This window comes from Zonotrichia albicollis, chromosome Z (genome assembly GCF_047830755.1).
Source record: "Zonotrichia albicollis isolate bZonAlb1 chromosome Z, bZonAlb1.hap1, whole genome shotgun sequence".
In the NCBI taxonomy this organism is placed as follows: domain Eukaryota; kingdom Metazoa; phylum Chordata; class Aves; order Passeriformes; family Passerellidae; genus Zonotrichia; species Zonotrichia albicollis.
This window is the reverse complement of record NC_133860.1, coordinates 27,334,643-27,349,366: the sequence shown is the minus strand read 5'-3', so window position 1 is coordinate 27,349,366 and position 14,724 is coordinate 27,334,643.

The following is a 14,724-nucleotide window of genomic DNA, read 5'->3' as shown; positions in this document are numbered from 1 at the left end:
TATTTTTGGTAGCTCTAAGTGATGTAACGCATTTGTACTCTAGAAATTCTGTGGTATAAAACCAAGAACCCATTTCTGATCATCCTAGAGGTGAAAGAAGAATCACCTGAACCCTCTCTCTGAAGATTCTATGAGTACAGGAGAAAACCCTTGAGCAGCCATTGAAAGGGAGGACTGTTTTAAATCACCAAAGCCGCCAAGTAGAAAAAAGTAATCATGACAGAATAACTGGCCATGTTTCCTATGGTAAAATTCCCAACTGATGGAATGTAAAACTTTTCATTTGAATTAGTGCAAGAGAGTTTTGAGGTCAATAGTCAGAAGAAACAAAGCATTTTTTTCTGTAGTGGGTTCTTAAGTTTTTAGTTTGCTCCCCCATTTTCTGTATTGTATCCCCCTGTTTTATGTAAATGGTTCCTCCCTTCTCCAGTATTTCCCGCCACTGCCACCCTGTCAGCTAAGTTGCTACGGTAACTTCGCTATTCATAGTTGCCGATATGTAATTGCTCCTCCCCTGGTTTCCCTTATAAGTGAAAGTTGTCTCCTCCCTGGGCCCAGTCAATCACCCCCTTCTCCTCCCAGGTTTCGAGAACCTTCTTCTCTCTGGGGGTTATGGTTGGCTGCCGCCCCGGGGCCCCTCCTTTGCTTTATATTAGTTGGTTATTTAGGTATGTCAATTATGTTTAGGACCTCCAAATATGTATTATTATTGGTTAGCTGGGTTTCCCTACCTTTTCCCCCCTTTTTCCCTTAAAACCCTGTCTCGCCCCCTGTTCGGGGCCATTTGCTGGTGGTGCCCATCCCCGTTGGTGCTTCTGTAATAAACCGACAGCCTACCTCCAGCAAGTGGTCGCCTCCTTATTCGTCTCGCAGCGCGCTGCTCTGAGCTATCACCCAGCCCAGCCCGAGGCCAAGACGCCGAGGGGGGCTGCCTTCAGATGCGCGGGGGCATTGGCCTTCGCCCCTCACTAACTAGCTGGATCTAGGGCCGCTTACGCCCGCGCGCAGTGTGGCGCCGACGTGGGGCCTGCAAAGTGGACAGCTGACCACAAAACAGACCCCTCGAAGTGGAATTTTTTGTTCCAGTCGATGCTGCACTACCCCAGGGGGGTGCAGGTTCCGTTTTAGGAGCAGCACTCTCTGGGGACCGGGATCGAGAATCCTCGCGCCCACAGAGGACGATTCCAGGGACGAATAACCCCCGCCTGATTCTCCGTTTGCTGCTACCACCAGATTGGTAAGGTCAGGTCCTGCCTTGGGGACTTTTCCGACCTTGCCTCTTGCCTTTTTAAAATTTCCCTAGGGGGTATGCCCTGCGTTGGAGACCTGCCCCTCACCCTCTTTCCTTGAGGCCTTTCCTCACTCCCATATTTTTTTTTTCTTTCCCGTGGAGCCGGTATCCCCAGACTTGGGGTCCGGATCCACCACCCAAAACTTTTTTCCCTTTACTGAAACCCCAGACTTGGGGACAGTAGGGGGAGCAGGGGCTGGTGGAAAGTGGTTTGTTGTTTTAGTTTCTGTTGTTTTCAGGCGGGTGGTTTTACCATCAGAGGAATTTTCCCCCTTTCTAGTATCAGCAGCTCCTGTGCTAGACAGGGGCCATGGGTGCTGGCTTGGGAAAATCCCAAAAGGAGGTTTATAATATTGTGAAGGGTTTACTGCTTGGAGGTGGCCAGAAGGCCCCCAAGCAAGAATTAAAATTTTTAACTAAGTCTTTTCAAAGTTCCCTGAAGTTTCCCCAGAACTTGCAAAACAGCCACGACTTTGGGCAGCCGTTTTGGCAAAATTAGAAGAAGCAGTAAATTCCAGGGAGCCAAAATTAGCGACTGTGGCATTTTAGGCAGGCAGAGTGCATGCTACACTCTGCTCGTCAGGGGAACCGAAGAAAAGCCCCGCACATCCCCATTCCCCTCGTTCGGCTTCCCTTACCCCCCAACCCTCTCCCTCTTCCCATAGGCAGGAGCCCTCGAGAGGGATTTTAAAGGCCAACAAAAAGCAGGAGTTCCATTCTGCCCCTGCTCCCCCTCAACCTGCTCAGCCTCCCCGTTCGTGGCCAAGCTCCTCCTCTATCTTCACCCTCTACCCCAGTTCCCAAGTCCCCAGTTGTAACCCCCAAGTTTGTTCAGTTTAGTAATGAAGTCCCACAAACTGACTCCTTTACTGTCCAAAATGGCGGGGACCACGCAGTTGCTGCCGCCAGAGCTCCTTCTTCTTCCGCTAACCCTTTCCTCCCAAGCACCGACCCCTTCCTTTACCCTAACCACACCCCTTGCCCAGTCACCCCTCCCTCATATCCTCCCCCCATCCCGCTCACTCCTCCGTACTCTGCCCCACCTTCCGCTCCTCCCCAAACTCCTCCCCCGGTTCAGCCCCCCATTCACCCCTCCCCCGCTCCACCTTCATTGTTCCCTCCGCCTCCGAACACCTCCCAGGGGGTGGAGACGGGGAGTTGGCCACGCTCACTCCCTCGCCTTGCGTCATCGCCAAACCCCGCCTCAACCTCCTCCGTTTTCAGTTCCCACGCTTTGTGTTCAGGGAAGGGGGGGGGGGGGATTACCGAAAACCGGAGCAAGGTCATTTGTTAGAAGCCGCACCGCTAACCTACCACCTGAGCGGGGAGGGGAGCTCCCAAGCCCAGTGGGTGCCTTTAGCACAAGCCCGGATTAAAGAACTGTGCAAAGCGCAGAAAGACTACTCCCGGGGGTCAGAATACTTCCGGGGTTTGCTCCACAATACTCTTGAGCAGGGAGATCTTTTACCGGCAGATCTAAAGGCCCTCTTCTCCAGCCTTGTCAGGCCCATGGAATTTAGGGTCTGGGTAGCAGAATGGAGGAGGGAGATATTGAAGGTTCTCCCAAGTTTTTGGGGGAATCCTGCACTGTCTCATGACGCAGATGGTCTGTTAATCACCCAGGAACATCTTTTGGGTGAAGGACAGTGGGGAGAAGGGACAATTCAAGCTAAAGCCTTATTCCCTCCCCAGCTTGTGGAGACAGCCCGAGCAGCTGAAAGGGCCTTCTTCAAGCTAGAAGTAGTTACCTCCCAATGGGAGGATGATGAGGTTTTGCATGGGGCACAAGAGCCATACATGGACTTTATCGAGCGCCTCTACCGATATGTGGAAGCTCAGGCACTCGGAGAGGACGATAGGGAAAAGATGCTTCAGAGGATGGCATATAGCAATGCCAATGCTGAGTGCCGCAAGGCTATAAAAACTCTCCCTCGAAGTCCTCGGCCCACAGTTGAGGCCATGATAGAAGTTGTAGTACGTCAGGTCTCCCTGACATCATGGCCTAGGAGAACATCAGTGGTTTTTGCTGAATGCCCCGAGCCAGACTTCATAGAAGCAGAGGCTGTCCCCGTGGCCGTTCCTTCTACTCCAGGTTCCGGCAGGAGAACATCAGCAAACCACCCCTGCCATCTCTGTGGCAAGCTCGGGCATTGGATGCCTCAGTGTCCTATGCGCCAAGACTACATGGAATGGAGGCAGAAGCGGGAAAAGGAGGAGAATCAAAAGAAAAAAAACTAAGTTTAGAGCGCAGCCCCTCCCTGCGCGCAAATAGAAATGTGGCGGGCTGTTTATCATCAACCAGGGAGAAAAGAGACGAGGGAGAACCGCCACACGCTTTGCCGGATTTGACATACCTATCAGATTTTAAACACTTTACCTGTGATATTCCGCCCAAACCTGCACTTAACACCATGTCCTCTGTTTCCCCTTACAGGCTGCAGCTAACTAAGAGCATTTACCTCCCTAACAGTAATTTACAGCTGGTGACTGTCGACTTGCAACACCCGGGTCGCTGGAGGGAACTTGGACGTTGCAGGTGGACCGTTGTCGGGGACACAAAGCACACACCACAAGACATCCATATCGTCCCTGGTCTGGTAACTACCGACCGGGACCGCTTCGCGGTAGGGCTGTATTGTGTCCGACCCCCTCTTTTCCTCCCTGAGGGACAGGTCATTGCCCAGGCCATTCCTGTTGCAGATAAAGACCATTGAACGAGACCGAAGGAGAAGACCTCGCCTCCGACCGTTGCCTGGACACAGTTGGTAGGGAAGGAGAAGCCCCGCCTGACATGTCAACTTTCATTGGGCGGGGACAAGAGAATAGTGAGGGGTCTTTTGGACACGGGTGCAGATGTGACGATCATTCCCTCCCGGGAATGGCCGTCGAATTGGGGCTTGCAAAGCGCTGCAGGCACGATTTCTGGTGTTGGGGGCCTTCAATTGGCAAACCAATCGAAGAGCATTGTGCAAATTAAGGGGCCCGACGGGCAATTGGCTTCTATACGCCCGTTCGTTTTAGATTACACAGAGCCCCTCTGGGGAAGGGACCTTCTAGCCCAGTGGGGAGCCAAAATCCATCTCCCGAAGGCTCCCCAGGTTTTTCGGGCAGTGGCCACTGAGGAGCGCCAGACCTGGAAACTGAATTGGCTTTCAGATAAACCTGTAGAGGTCAAGCAGTGGCCACTTAACAAGCAAAAACTAAAGGCGCTCAATGAGCTCGTTCAGGAGCAGCTATTGAAAGGCCACCTGGAAGAGACCATGTCACCTTGGAACTCCCCAGTGTTTGTCATCAAAAAGCCTAATAAGGATAAGTGGCGGCTCCTGACCGACCTTCACTAAATTAATGAATTAATAATTGACATGGGTCCGCTTCAGCCAGGGATGCCCTCCCCATCAATGCTCCCCCAGGATTGGGAATTAGCTGTGATTGATATAAAAGATTGCTTTTTCCAGATTCCCCTTCACCCAGAAGATGCCCCGAGATTTGCATTCACAGTTCCTTCCATCAACTGTGAGTCCCCAGCCAAGCGCTATCATTGGCGGGTGCTTCTGCAGGGCCTAAAGGTCAGCCCTGTGATCTGCCAGTGGTATGTCGCTTCGCTGCTGTCACCCATACGTACAGCCCTCGGGGATGCCGTCATTGTCCACCATTATATGGACGACATCCTTGTGTGTGCGCCCGACCACAGTCTGCTTGCCCATGCGCTTGACCTGACAACCAATGTGTTGGCTGCTGCAGGGTTCGAGCTCCAGCAAGACAAAATTCAGCGGGTGCCACCTTGGAAATACCTGGGCCTCGAAATTACAAAGTGGACAATTGTGCCGCAAAAATTGGCAATTCGGACAAAAGTCCAGACCCTAGCAGATGTCCATCAACTGTGTGGATCTTTAAATTGGGTGAGACCCTGGCTAGGCATTTCAACCGAAGACCTAGCCCCCCTTTTCAATTTGTTGAAAGGGGGAGAAGAGCTTAGTTCCCCTAGGACTCTTACCCCAGAGGCACAGGTAGCTCTGGAGAAAATACAAAAGGCTATTTCAGCCAGGCAGGCCCACCGATACCATCCGGGCCTGCCCTTCAAATTTATTATACTGGGAAAATTGCCACACCTTCATGGCATAATACATCAATGGGATGATAGTCTGAAGGACCAAGGCTCAGAAGACAAACTCTTAATTATAGAGTGGGTCTTCCTGAGCCACCATAGGTCCAAAAGGATGACACGGCCACAGGACTTGGTAGCCGAACTGATTCTCAAAGCAAGATCGAGGATCAGAGAGCTTGCAGGCTGTGATTTCTCATGCATACATATACCAATTAAATTGGAATCAGGCCAATTTAAACTAAAGACCTTTGAAGAACTGCTGCAAACTAATGAATACCTTCAGTTTGCACTCGACAGCTACACTGGGCGCATCGCAGTAGATCAGCCGGCCCACAAATTTTTCAATTCGGAGTTTAAATTCTCGTTGAAAAAGGTTCAGAGCAAGAAGCCACTGGATGCTGTGACAGTTTTTACTGACGCGTCTGGAGCATCCCACAGGTCAGTGATGACTTGGAAGGATCCTCAGACTCAGCAGTGGGAGACCGATGTTGCTGTTGTAGAGGGCTCTCCACAAGTTGCTGAGTTAGACGCAGTCGTCAGAGCTTTTCAGAAATTCCCTGGACCTTTCAATTTGGTAACAGATTCTGCGTACGTTGCAGGTGTAGTGTCTCGAGCTGAGTCAGCTGTTCTTCAAGAGATCACTAATAAAAGATTATTTGAATTGCTGAATAGGCTCATCGAGTTAGTCTCTAACCGCGAGCATCCATTCTATGTCATGCATGTGAGATCACACACAGATCTACCTGGGTTCATTGCGGAGGGAAACCGTCGCGCCGATTCTTTGGCCGCGGCTGCTGTTTCGCAGGCCCCTCTCCCAGATATGTTCAGTCAGGCTAAAATCAGCCACCAACTGTTCCATCAAAATGCCCTTGGCCTGGTTCGTCAATTCAATCTGATGCAGGAGCAGGCCAAGGCGATAGTGGCCACATGTCCCCAATGCCAGCAAGATCAAATGCCTACCGTGACTTCGGGGGCTAATCCCCGAGGTTTAGCAAGCTGCGAGCTGTGGCAGATGGATGTAACACACATTCCATCTTTTGGTCGATTGTGTTACGTCCACGTCTCAGTAGATACCTTCTCCGGGGTGATCTATGCTTCTGCCCACACAGGTGAAAAGGCAGCGGATGTTTAGAAGCATCTGCTCCAGGCATTCGCTGTCTTGGGCATCCCTAGGACCTTAAAAACAGACAACGGCCCTGCATATACTTCCAAGGAGCTGCGAAGTTTCCTGCAGCAATGGGGAATTGTGCATAAAACCGGCATCCCATATTCCCTGACAGGCCAAGCCATGGTGGAAAGAGCCCACCAGAGCCTTAAGAAAATCCTGTCCCGGCAACAACCGGCGATGAAGGTAGAGACCCCCCACGTCCGGCTATCAAGGGCATTGTATACACTCAACTTCCTGAATTGCTCTTTTGACAGCCAAAACCCTCCAGTGGTCCGACATTTCGGCAGTCACCAGCAGCTGCAGCCTAAAGCCAAGCCACCGGTTCTTGTAAAAGATCCGGAGACCTGGCGGATGGAGGGCCCCTTTGACCTGGTAACCTGGAGGAGGGGATATGCCTGCGTGTCCACTCCCTCGGGTCCCAAGTGGGTACCATCTAAGTGGGTCAGGCCCTTCGTCCCGAAGCAGGGGATCAAGAAAGAAGCTGTACCACAGGTCCGGCAAGCATGCTGGCGTCGGTGGAAGAAATCATTCCACCAATCTTCCTCTTTCTCTCCAGATCTCACCCCAGTAACCGAAGAACTCTCTCCTCCAGCTTCTCCTCCACCCCTTGACCTTTTACACCACCTTTCCTCCTTTTTCCCCCCAGCTCCAAACATCACCCCTCGTATGTTTTATCTAAATTGGTTGTTTGGGGAGGAACCATATCTGTGAATCCTGCATGCTTTTATGGCTCTCCTTTCATTTCAGTTTCATCTCCCCGAATTTTCATCTCCCCGAATGGCCTCCAAATCGACAACGTTGGCTCCCAACCCTTGTTTGTTGTTGACCGTGCTGATAACCTGCGGATTCCTTCTGCCACCTGTGGAGCCGTGGGTCATCCCCCAGCCAAAAATCAACGTCTGGCGTGCCTTGGCCCAATCATTAGGACAGGACCATATATGCCTCGACACCGGCGCAACAGAGGACCCGATGTCGTCTTGCCTTGTGGGGATCCCTTTCTCCCCAGGCGAGTTCCCCTCTGCCTTCCAGACTGCCCTTTCCCCTATTTTGGCCCGGAGCCTAACTTTCCTCCCCGGTTTTGAACCCAGCAACGCCTGGAGAGACGGAGTGGCTAGGCTGAATCCTGTGCCCTCCAAGCCCACAGAGCTGCACCTACTCGGTTCCGCCAACTCCTCAATTTGTTTTCAGTTCGAATATACTTTTGCCCCCATATATAAGGGCAGTGAGGTGGTCCGGCAGACAAAGAAACAATATCAAGCAAGCCAGTGGTGCCGAGCCGTTCTAAAAATCGTCGGCCCCACCAATACCAAGCGGACCCCTTACGCCCTTCCCAGGGGGGTGTTTTTGATTTGTGGTGATTGAGCGTGGGCAGGCATCCCCTCTGGTCTGATCGGAGGGCCGTGCACATTTGGCCGGCTGACGCTGTTTACCCCCAACATCACCCAAATTATCAATTGGAAAAAGACTAACGTCACATCCGAATTGGCCAGATCCAAAAGAGATCTTAAAGATCTCACTGAGGATTGTGATGATAAAATTACCCATTGGTCTCATTCTAAATCCATCGCCTTTACCATTTTATTGCCATGGTTATCGGTGGCGAAATCTCTGGGTGAATTGGGCCGCCTGGAGTGTTGGGTGGTTAAACAAGCCAATTATACTTCAGCCGCGTTATACGACCTCCTTAAAGACGAAGAAATTACAAGGAAGGCAACGCTCCAAAACAGAGCAGCAATAGATTTTCTATTGTTGCTCCATCACCATCACTGTGAGGAGTTTGAGGGCCTCTGCTGTCTGAACCTGTCCTCTCGGGCCGAGGACGCCAGACACTCCATCAAAAAACTCCAAGACCTCGTCCATCAGGTCAGGCAAGAGACATCAGACTGGCTGGGGGACATATTCAAGGGTTGGGGCCTTAGCAGGTGGGCCAGTTCTGTGTTAGAATCAGTTTGTAAAGCTGTTTTGAGTTTGATTGTATTTTCTGTTCTGATCATACTGATCCGTAGTTTGATCCAAAGACTAATAGCTAGAGCCACCTCAACGACTGTCAATCATGCCGCACACTCTCGGGAAGAGCATTTCGAGCTGGAAGACCTCTCCTCAGAAGCCGGAGGAGCTTCAGACGAAGAGGGGTCCACTGAGCTGCCTCAAGAACAGATGTGGGCTAGCGAACTCCAGCTTGAAGAAAGCGAAGATTGGCAGGACAAGCCGCAGACACCTGCTTTTTGAGTTGCTTAGACGGTCTAAAATTTTTATTTTATTTGATAAGAAACGGGGAGATGCTGTAGTGGGTTCTTAAGTTTTTAGTTTGCTCCCCCATTTTCTGTATTGTATCCCCCTGTTTTATGTAAATGGTTCCTCCCTTCTCCAGTATTTCCCGCCACTGCCACCCTGTCAGCTAAGTTGCTACGGTAACTTCGCTATTCATAGTTGCCGATATGTAATTGCTCCTCCCCTGGTTTCCCTTATAAGTGAAAGTTGTCTCCTCCCTGGGCCCAGTCAATCACCCCCTTCTCCTCCCAGGTTTCGAGAACCTTCTTCTCTCTGGGGGTTATGGTTGGCTGCCGCCCCGGGGCCCCTCCTTTGCTTTATATTAGTTGGTTATTTAGGTATGTCAATTATGTTTAGGACCTCCAAATATGTATTATTATTGGTTAGCTGGGTTTCCCTACCTTTTCCCCCCTTTTTCCCTTAAAACCCTGTCTCGCCCCCTGTTCGGGGCCATTTGCTGGTGGTGCCCATCCCCGTTGGTGCTTCTGTAATAAACCGACAGCCTACCTCCAGCAAGTGGTCGCCTCCTTATTCGTCTCGCAGCGCGCTGCTCCGAGCTATCACCCAGCCCAGCCCGAGGCCAAGACGCCGAGGGGGGCTGCCTTCAGATGCGCGGGGGCATTGGCCTTCGCCCCTCACTAACTAGCCGGATCTAGGGCCGCTTACGCCCACGCGCAATTTTTAACTCGAGTAACAGAAGGGAGAAGAGGTACTTCTCACTGTGCTAAATGGAAAAGCAAATTCACTGATTTTCCTCAATGAATTGGTCAAGAGCTTTCTTTCATGCTTTAGTTCATTTAAACACAGCTCTTCTGTAGCTCCATCGCATTGCATATCGATGCATCCTTTTGTTAAAGTGACAACAGCATTGCTTACCTGTCAGCCTGAATAACCTCAGATAACATGAAGAAACTCCTTAGACTGTGCTTAGTGGAAGTTTCATTCATTTTGTCCCTCCACCCTTTCCCTTTATCTGGCTTTTGTTAGAATCCTAATACCCTTCTCATTTATAGGAATGCCCTGGGTACAGAAAAGCTGCATCAGAAAAACAGCACATCACCCTTCCTTCACTGGTGTGCAGCCCCTATGAAACCTCCTGTGACTTCAGGGAGTGTCTAAAAAACAGGAGAAAGAAAAACTTGCGTACATATTAAGTGCAACTCATTAAAGTGAGTCTCCAGTACATATGGCCTCTACACACATGAAAGCACAGAGAATTAATAATGACAATCACCACAGCAATGAGAGAGAACAAGTCGACTTCCTGCACTGGCCTTGGTATTACCTGTCAGAGCCATTGCAGCACACATGAAGCATGCATGCACCAAACACAAACCAATCTTGCCCTGGACCTTGTGGTTGATATGTGTGGGTGCAAATATGTTGAACCCTGGATTTCATTATCCACAGGGCAAAGTGATAAGAGTTACACCCCTGTATGTCCTTTCTTACTCTCAAGATGCAAGAAACTGAATCAGGGTAGGAAAAGGAGACCGAGCTCTAGAAATTATTCCCTGTGAGCTTGCACATCTTCCTGCTGGTCATCACTTAAATGGATGGAGTGATGCACACCCTAGATGCACACCCTAGTCTAGACCACTTCACGTGACGAGGTTGCAGGAGCAGGCTAAAAGTTGCTTTTACCACCACTGTTGAAATAAGCACTTTTGCACTTGGAGATTAACAAATCTTGGATGTTTTGTCTATGTTTATCCAAATGCCTTCTCATTATTTAACTCAGTGGGAAGATCTACAGTGAGACACTGCCAGGTCTGCCATGGCGTCAAAATAGATGCTTAAGGAAAAGTACCTCAAAAAAGGTCACACTGTCTTTCTGTCAGAACATGGGCAGTTGTCTATGAAATTGCTATGATTCACTGGGATTCATGTCCAAAAAATGTGAGTCACATTTTCATGCCTGTTTCTCTCTTGCCTTTTTCACTTTTCCCTCTGAGCTTGTTCCAGTTACTGCCACCATCAAGGCACCGTTTTTCAGTTCATTGTTCTGGGCACCAGCAGATACAAGAGCAATTCACAAGCTAAATGTGAAATCTCCTGTCTCCCACTACTCTTTCTTTGACAGCTAAGTAAGAAAGTATGGTTACCCACATGTGAGAAATGAAAGGGTGTTGCCATGTCATCCATTCTCTGAGCTGGTAAGACATGGAAACATGACCCATCTTCAGCTTTTGTGCCAACTTTGAGTTCCCATTATCAGATACACATTTCAGGACTAATGTGCAAACACTATAAGTTAAAAGACCATTCAGAATTGTCTTGTATGCAACTTCTGGTTAAATCTGGCATGAAAATAGGTTGACAATTTAATCTACCTTTGTTTTTAATCCAGTCTTAAATGCATTATAGACCACTCCCTCTAGTAGAATAGCTGAACATTTCCGGTTTCCTGTGACTCATCCCTTCTTTCATCATTATAAAAATAAATGCCCATCATTTGATTAGGTATTGCCCAGCCTATACTACCAGAAATAGTGATATTGATAATGACTTTTTGAGTTAAAAGATTAGTGGAAACAAATTGTAATGAAAGGTATCAACAGAATTTTGAAAATAAATTTCATTTTACACATAGGAAGTGGAATTTCTTTAGTGGAGGAAAGTGTAAGTATTTGGAATAGTTAAGACTTAGCAGTCCCCAGAGCACCAGGGCAATAGGGTCTTCACCACCACTGTGTCCAATTGTCGGTCAAGCTCTTTATGCTTAAAGACAGAATAAAATAATTTTTCAAAATCACAGTGGAAATATGGACAAACTTTCCTCTTCTGTCTGTATATAAGAAGAAAATATTACCTCAATTTCTATCTGAAACTCAAGAAACAGGTTTGATCTGCCTCTGCACTCAGAACTTGTCTCTCTGACTGAGTAATTTGCTGTATCCAGAGACAGGAGTATGTGGGTGTGTGAAAAAGTGTTCTGTAGTTGTCATTGTGAACTTTCAAGGGTGAATCCAGGCTAGGAAGAATATTAATTCTAAAGTAAAGTAATAGAAAAATAAATACAAAAATGACACAGACTTGCCTCTGAATTCTAATGTCTTTATCCTTGGGGACTTTGATTCCATTACAAATGTTAGCAAAGATCAAGAGCATTTTATTTTAGGGGCAAGTCTAATTGGAAAGAAGTTAATTTGACAAAAGTGGAAATCAGCTAAAGAATTTAAAATTCATGTGAGGTATGCAGTGGAAGTGTCAGATCCTTTAGGATTCTTCCCATACTTGATGAAAACCCTCAAGGAACCTCTCGTGTATTTTAAACCCATATCCACTCTTTCCTCTTATCCTCCTAAGTCCTCCTAGCCCTTCCTCTTGCGCATTTTGCTTTTGATACTCCTGCAGAATATCCTTTCCCCTCCCTAGCATGCTTTTGGGATGGAGGCACAAAATGCTGTCTATTATCTATCTGGACTACCAAGAAAGGATGGAGAGCATCTTCCCCATTGATTCTTTTAGCTGCCCCCTTCTGAAGTTCACTTTGTCTATTTTCACTGCCTCTGTCAGTAGGAAAGACTCAGACAGATGGAAAATATTGGGTTTTTAATAAGGAATAAATGTGTGGGGCAAACTAAAACTCACCTCAGAGTCACAGAGTGACATCCAAGGAGATGTTCTTTAAAAAATCCCCATCAATGAAAATTAAAAGAGGATGGTTTACCCAATTTCTAGAATTAAGATTTTTTTTCCCGTATGTTCTTCTTCATCACCTGTTGATCTAATGCATCTCAAGTAAGAAAACAAAAAAAAAAGACAATTTCACTTTGCAGATGAAGTAGACAGTGGGCAAGAGAGGCACATGAGATGAGACCTGTTTCAAATTTCTTTCTTACCTGGTTGTCTAAAAAGACAAAGCTCAAGTTTTCACAGTTAAAGAGGCATGTACTCATATCTGTACCCATGCATCTGTTTGTCCTCTTTCCTAACATCCTTATTGTAAAATTGCGGAGTGCATTGTTTAAAGCTATTATATTCCTATGAGGTTTATGAGAAAACCTTATGAGAAACCTTATAAAGCTATTATATTCCTATGAGGTTTATAAGAAAACCTTATAATGTTCTACTAGGCCAAGTACAAAGCCATGCTCTTGAGTCAAGGCAATCCCAAGCAGAAATTGCAGGCTGGGAGGAGAAGGAATTAAAAGCAGCCCTTAGAAGAACACTTGGGAGTGTTGATGATGAGCTCAACATGTGAGCTCCTAGATTAGAAAGCCTCTTTCCTTGGCTGCAGCCAAAGTGTGATCAAAGCAGGTTGAAGGAAGGGATTCCACCTTTCCACTACTCTCTCATGAAATCCCATTGGGTCCAGTCCTGGGCCCCTAGAATAAGGACATCACCTTGTTGGATCGGGTCCAGAGCTGGTCATGAGCAGCTCCTATGAGGAAAGGGATTGTTCCGCCTAGGGAAGAGAATGTTCTGGAGAAACCTCAGAGAACCTTCCAATAACTAACAGTTCTATAAGAGAGCTGGAGAGGGACTTTTGACAAGGAGTGATAGGATAAGGGGGAATATTTTCAAACTGAAAGAGGGCAGGATTATATTAGATGTTAGAAAGAAATTCCTCTCTTTAAGGATTGTGAAGCACTGGCACAGGTTGCTCAGAAAAGCCGTGGATGCCCCATCCCTTGAAGTGTTCAAGGCCAAGTTGGATGAGGTTTTAGGTGACCTGGTCTAATGGAAAGTGTCCCTGCTCATGTCATGGGGGTCACCCTGGGTGATCTTTAGGGTGTCTTCCAATCCAGACTGTCTTATGATTCTATGATTCTATAAAACAAAGTGTTACTGTCTCCTTGCCTTACTATGACTCTGTTCCCTAATGGCCTCTGGTAAATCCCACTGGCCACTTGTCTAACTATGCTCAGCAGATTTTGCTTTCATGATTACCAGACGGTTTGATGAGCAAGGTCCTGCAAACATGTCTACTAAAGCACAGTCTGCACATAGGATGAGTACCAGCTCTTCTCCTTGCTGAGAGAAAATGCCTACAGGCTCTATTGTTAAAATCAATAATGTAAAGGCAATTTAATGTTGCGGCCTCAATAAAAAGCTCCATAATACTGAAATCATTTAGAGGTTATCTTGAGTATGCAGAGATTTTACCATTATGTTAAGAGTTCCTCTGATTATGTTAGGGGAACATGAAATTGCAAGGTATCACAGAATGATATCTACTGTACAAAAACTGAAAGGAGTTACACATAAGTAGTGAGTTGGAAATTGAGCTGGTTACAGAAATTTACAAACTTTAAAGGTACAGCATGTGTAAAATGGAGAGCAAACCAGGTTTCTGTATACTTCCCAGCCTTGCTTAATCAGAAATATTAATGTGAAACAAAGACACTTGCAAGAAAAGCATGTAAGCTACAAGCAAAAAAATCACAAATCGTATATTTCACTTAATCTTTTCATTTGCAAGAGTGAAATCAAGTTTCAAAATCATCTGTATAATAAGAAATAACTAAGAGGAGCAAAGAACTTCAGTCTTTTATAGGAGCCACTTTTATTCAGAGATCAATTTTATCAAACCTGGCAGAACCTAATAGGTTCTGAACATGTGAAAGTCTTTCATTTATCAGCCCGCTCCTAAAACTTCAGCTTTCAGAAAATACAGCAAGAAGACATCACTTGAAAATGGAAATAATAATTTCTGAAACCAAAGTATATGCATGTTAAGCCAAAATATTAATACTGATAGAAGAATTTTTGGTAGGCTTAATGGTATAGAAGTTCATGGTCAAAAAAAATTTTTGGGGTTTTTTACTGATGAGGATACTATAATCTTGGTCTTATGATATGCTTATGATAAGGACTAAAGAAACTTTAAGTCTTGAGAAGGACACAACACTGAAATTTCACTTTATAGATGTAAGATTTATT